Raw genomic sequence first — 6,000 nt, 5'->3', positions numbered from 1 at the left:
TTGTTCCCACCAATAATTTGATCTCTTCGAGTAAAGAAAAACAAACCCGATAGAAAGAAAAAAAAAAACGATCTGTCAATGTCTCATTCACCCAGCGGAGCAGAAAGAGTTAAATTACATTCTCTCCTACATCATGTGACTAATATGGCCAATGTGATTAGCTGTGCCTTTCAGGGAGCTCTGTTTAGTTTTAGCAGCGGCAAGCCTGCGCTGCAAGGACATGCAAGGAGGAGAGGAGGACGGCAGCAAAAAGGAAGAACCTGGCTATAAAAAAGTATTTTTCAAAGAAACCTGTAAGATTCTTTACAAATCCTACCATGTGGATTCATGGATTTTTTTTTCACATTCTGTCTCTCACAGTTGAAGTGTACCTCTGGTGCAAATTACTGACCTCTGTCATCATTTTAAGTGGGGGAACTTGCACAATCGGTGGCTGACTAAATACTTTTTTGCCCCACTGTATGTCCTATTTGTCAGGTGTCAGAAGAACCAACACAGAGAGTAATGGTGACACAAGATCACAGGTGAAATTGGATGATGACTTGTTGGTTCATGACTGTATTTGAAGCACATGTGTGACTGCATGTATGTGGAATGTCTCACTGTTATTCATCAGGTGACAGAGGCAGCTCTGCCATGTTGTAGCTCAGAGGTGAAGAGGCGAGGTCACAGGTGACTGACTGATGGTTTGGTGCTATAGTATTTATTATCACGACAGTTGTTAGGCTGCTGATGTAAATTGATTCTTTAGTGTACATTTGACAAAGAATCTGAATTGACATTTCTCACTTTTTATATGGCACAAATCAATGTGTTATTTTATCAGGTGGCAATATGTCCTAGTGCAGTCAGAGGGGAAGAGCCAGGGCCAAAGGTGAGAATCAGAATCAGAATCAGGATACTTTATTGATCCCTGGGGGAAATTAAGCACAGAATAATAATTTTAATCTCAGGATAAAATGCAGGTACTGAGGATGAAAGAAGCTTCAGTGCTCTCAGAAGACTAAAAACATGGCTACGGTCAACAATGACTCAAATGAGATTAAACAATGCTGCTGTATGTCCACCAGGACATACTGGACAGTATAGATGTAAAACCAATATGCCAGCAGTTTATCTCAGTTAACGAGAGGAGAAGGCATGTGTTTGGCTGCTTCACATACACTGTAAAACCCAATAAGTTAATTTTACTCAAAACTTTTGGTGAAACTGATTACATAAAATATTTTAAGTAACTAAAACTTAAAAATAAAAGTTAAATAAACACACTTTATTTATTAGCTTTAGATAAATATTTTTAAGTACCATTGACAAATGTTTTTATGTTATATCCACATTTTTGGTTTAGTACTCTCTACTTGATATTTTGAGTTTCAAGTACAAATCTAGCTCAAGTAACTTTAAGGAATTAATTTTTAGTTTCAAAATGTTAACCATTTTAAGCTAATACAACTCAAAAATTTAAAATACAAATGCTTGTAATATCCAAATCTACTGTGTTTTGAATTTGATATAAAAAAAAAAAGTGCCCAAAATAATTACACTTGTAAAAACATAAGACAGAAAATATAAATTCAAGTTACAAATTTATTGAGTTACTTTAACACATAGCCTTTCTAACAAAAAGCCCAAAGACATAAATCCACCACACTGTAAACCCGAACAAGTTGACTGAACTTAAAACTTTTGTGGAAACTGATTACCTCAAAAGATTTAAGTACAAAAACTCATATCTTCTAAGTACGGGGTACTCAAAATTTGTATTTATTGTTAACCTAAAAATTTTAAATTATATTTTATATTTTATTAATTGAGCTTTACTCAAAGACTGTATACTTTAATTTCAATATTTTTGTGTTTCTTGTAGTTTATTATTTTGATGCAACACAATGCAATTATATTACAACCTAAACTCAAATTATCTGATTATTAATTAAAAGATATGTTGTGAGTGTAGACTACTAAAAAAAAAAAAGTACAGAAATTCAGTTACTTTACATTTTGTTTATTTAACATTTTTTCATGAAAATTTAAAAACATCACAAATGTTTTTATAAAACAACTAACATGGACATCGGCACCATAAAGTGAGCATTATAAATTCTGTGTAGAACATTTATCTTTTTATAAACTCACAAAGGACGACATCAGTCCTAATTGCATCTTTCTCAAAATACACAAAAATGCAAAACAAAAAGTCAAATACTAATCACTTTTTTTTAAATAGAAATGAAAAACAATTTTTTAAAATGGGTACAAAGATGATCAGCTTCCAAATAACCAGATAAGGCAGTCAAGTATAGGAAAATTAGGTAAACTGATGGAGTTAAATCCACCCAAAGCCTGTAGTAAACTTAAAGTGCTTAAAGTGCTTCAAACAAAGTGCTCAGTAACAGAGTGCGTGTCCTAACAAACATTGCCTTATATTCCTTAAGAGCATGTAGGCAGGGGTTTCAGGGGTTTGCCGTCATCAAGCCCCATGAAGATATTTTGGACTAAGGCAAATGTGTGAACCAGCTTCCTGGGGTAGTCTAAATGCAGAGCATAGATCAAGCCAAACAATAAAGCAAATGCATTTGCAAATCTGGGAATATCACGCATCACCTAGTCGCCTTTCACCAAAACAGCCATGCTTGAGGAAGTAAAATGGACTGGACTGGGAAGCGCCGTCGGTAACCACTGTGAGAAGGGCAACTGGAGTGTCAATGAGGGTCGACTCATCCAATGCGTCCGCCTGGAATAGACACAGTATCAATGGTAAATGGCCTGTATTTGTATAGCGCTTTACACATTCAGTCATCCAGACATTCACACCCATTCACACACTGGTGATGGCAGCTACATTGTAGCCACAGCCACCCTGGGGCGCACTGACAGAGGCGAGGCTGCCGGACACTGGCACCAGCGGGCCCTCTGACCACCACCAGTAGGCAACGGGTGAAGTGTCTTGCCCAAGGACACAACGACCGAGACTGTCGGAGCCAGGGCTCGAACCGGCAACCTTCTGATTACAAGGCGAACTCCCAACTCTTGAGCCACGATCGCCCCAATTAAATAAGTAAGGTTGGTTTGAGAGAATGTGACAAGCATGACCTGTAATCTAGCAAAACATTCAGCAGTGTAGTGGGTTACTTTGTAACGAGTTAGGGTACTCTACTTTTTTTGAAAAATGTACATTAACGTGTTAGCTTCTTGCATTACATAATTTGTATTTTTATTATTTTTCTAAAAAAAAAAGTAATTTTTTATTTCATGACTTTATCTCAAAAAGAAACTAAATCTTGACTTCAGCCTGGTTTTTGGGCCACCTGCAGCATAGCCATAGTGCTGTGATACGCCTGTGCCCTGCTCCTGACCTGTGTGTGTGTGGGTTTTCTACAGAGAGGGTATTTTGTTTGTACAATTTGGTAGCTGCTAGGGTATTAAATTGTATTTAAAAAAATCCATAGCATTTTATCTTACTGGCAGAATTTAAGTAATGCAAAAATACACTTACATTACATGTCTAAAAGAATTCTGGGTCCTCCTCCCGCAGGTATACAGGAAGGGCACGAAGTACTGCAGTGCGTTTCACGTTGATATCAGGCGCCTCCTAAAAAGGGAAAAGAAAAGTTCATTTAACGCAAAGTTTTCAGGTGTCATTCTTTGGGGAGAATACATGTTTATGAAACTGCATGACATCAGACTCTACTAAATTTTGGAGACTTTTCTTTTAAGATACAACCTTTCTGTCTCTTGTGACAGAGAGTATGTTTCTTAATCATTTGACAAAAACCCTACACAGTATTTTAAAATAGTGTTCTCCAGATCAGAGCTGTGATCTATATAGAACATGGGGTTCAAAGCAAGGAAAAATTGTGTGTTTATCAGTGAAACTTTTAATTTGTGTTAATTTTATCATTATCAATATATGAAATCTTCACCTTAAGGGACTTAATGAATGGTTTCTTCAATAGATCTTTCAACTCACCTGTGTTTACTGTCTCCACCTGAAATTAATTGCAGTCTGAATTTTTTTTTCTTCTGTCTTTTTGTCTTTGGCCTTCAGCCTTGGAAGAAAAAATAAAAATATTGAAAACCTTATCAGCACACTAAATATACAACACCTTGCTATATTTCAATTGTTTTAAATAGAAGTTGCCACTGCTAGCTAAGTCACTTTTGAATGATGCTAATGAGAAGAAAAAAAAAAAACCTGCCGAACAATGAGGCTGCTGTTGTAAAAACGCCAACTTTCTTGCGTTGGCAAGGGGTCGTTAAAATATCACTAAGACCCTTTCTTTATGTGTGATTCTTCGTAAAACTGTGTTTTAATCGGTTAAAACTGTAAAACTGACGACATAATCTATGTTTGAAAAAGAGCGCGAACAACCGCGAACAACTATTCACTACCTGGGTCTGTGCTTTTTAACACAACAGCGCATTCGAAAACAAGTTATTGGCTGCAACATATTAATATACTTGCTTTTTTACGGAAAAAATAAACATAACGAAGGTTCAGTTTTACTTACAAGTTTCTCCAAATGTGTTCTCCAGTCGCTCGAGAAGGGCAGCCATATTGAACAGAATTTTCTGTCAACGTCGTTCAGGTTAGAGAGAAGACGTCATGACGTCATGACGTCCACATGCGGAGCTCGGAAAAAAACATTTACTCAAAAATCATAATTAAGAAAGCAGTATTTACTCTTAACTTCTAAGCCATGTACAATTATAACTGTTTGAATCGTTAACCGAACAGAAAAGTTTTAAGTTGTTTCAACTTTGTGAGGAATTTTAATTGTTATATCCACAAACTTTATAAGTCAGGTAGACTGTTGGGGTTTACAGTGCACATTTTATAGGGAATAATGTCGGAAATTTTGGCACAAGGTTACAATATTAGAAATAAAGAATTTCACAACATGTTTCAAGAGTATTCAAATTTGATTAACACATGAGTATGGCCTTTTTATTAAAAAACAAACAAAAGGAAAAGAAAATCCTGCATTATTAGGTGGGAAAACCGAATGAAAGTTATAGTATAGTGCAGCTAATACACTGAAATATAATTGTTAACCTTTTTAATATGTCAATACTGTGGTTATGCAAAATGCACATTTGTAGAGTGCAATCACAGTCTCAACAACAAAGCAATAAAACATTAAATAGAAAAATACTTCTTTAGAGACATAAAACAAAGTGTTATAAACCTCCTTAGTGCCTTATGTCAGTTATGAATAGTTCAGGAGGAACGTTCCTTACGTGACATTCAAGATCCCACCTAGAAGCCAGAAATGTAGTGAGATTGTCCTTCATTTTCTCTATAGATTTACAGTTATCTAACTAAAAACACAATCAAAATCAACTAAAAACACAAGTGATGATGGGGGAAAAAATAAATTAATAAAATAAAAATCACCCCTTTTACTTTGGATGTGGCTTTTAGATAATGAAGTATGAAACAGAGTCTGCAAAGATTTCTTTATTCTATTCTCTCTTTAAAAAAAAAAAAAAAAAAAAAAAAAAAAAACTTATCCAGACTTGGAAACATGATAAACTGAATTACTTGCTTTAACAGGCACTTGAGGGCTGTGTAAGAACCCTGGACATTATTCTGCTGCCAAAAGATCATTTTTAAGACTCAGCACTTTGGGCTTCAACTTCCCACCCTCCAGACCCATCAAAACGTTCTGAATGAAGTCAAAAATGTTGGCCAAACATTTTGGGTAGCTTAGGTGCAGGGCGTAGGTCAGTCCAAATATCACTAGAAATGCATCAGCCAGGGTGGTGAAAACAATGATCATGTTACCCTCGACCAAAACTGCAGTCTTCTCAGGGCAGAAGAATGTTGCATCGCTGGAATTGGCTCTGATCAGGACTCGTCCAAGTGGCACTTCACTAATATCTGGTCTATCAGAATGCATCATCTACAGAAAACAAAATTACTTCATGTTAGTGCATTCAAATTCAAATTTTATTTGTCACGTACACAGTCATACACAGTACGATATGCAGTGAAAT

The 6,000-nt window shown here is 35.8% G+C and overlaps 1 long non-coding RNA gene across 3 annotated transcripts; it reads right to left on the bottom strand.

The window, feature by feature from the left end:
* Positions 1 to 2,257: 2,257 nt before the first annotated feature.
* LOC113036824 (uncharacterized) lies at positions 2,258 to 4,785 on the bottom strand. Of its 3 annotated transcripts, XR_003274504.1 has the most exons (4): positions 4,512 to 4,785; positions 3,971 to 4,049; positions 3,497 to 3,592; positions 2,258 to 2,734 (listed from the first exon to the last, which is right to left on the bottom strand). It is a non-coding gene; the product is annotated as an uncharacterized LOC113036824 (long non-coding RNA). The 3 variants fall into 3 exon arrangements; XR_003274503.1 differs by lacking the exon at positions 4,512 to 4,785 and having other exon boundaries at positions 3,971 to 4,117; XR_003274505.1 differs by lacking the exon at positions 4,512 to 4,785 and having other exon boundaries at positions 3,502 to 3,592; positions 3,971 to 4,117.
* Positions 4,786 to 6,000: the final 1,215 nt, after the last annotated feature.

This window comes from Astatotilapia calliptera, chromosome 14 (genome assembly GCF_900246225.1).
Source record: "Astatotilapia calliptera chromosome 14, fAstCal1.2, whole genome shotgun sequence".
NCBI lineage: Eukaryota > Metazoa > Chordata > Actinopteri > Cichliformes > Cichlidae > Astatotilapia > Astatotilapia calliptera.
This window is presented reverse-complemented; position numbering and strand designations above follow the sequence as displayed.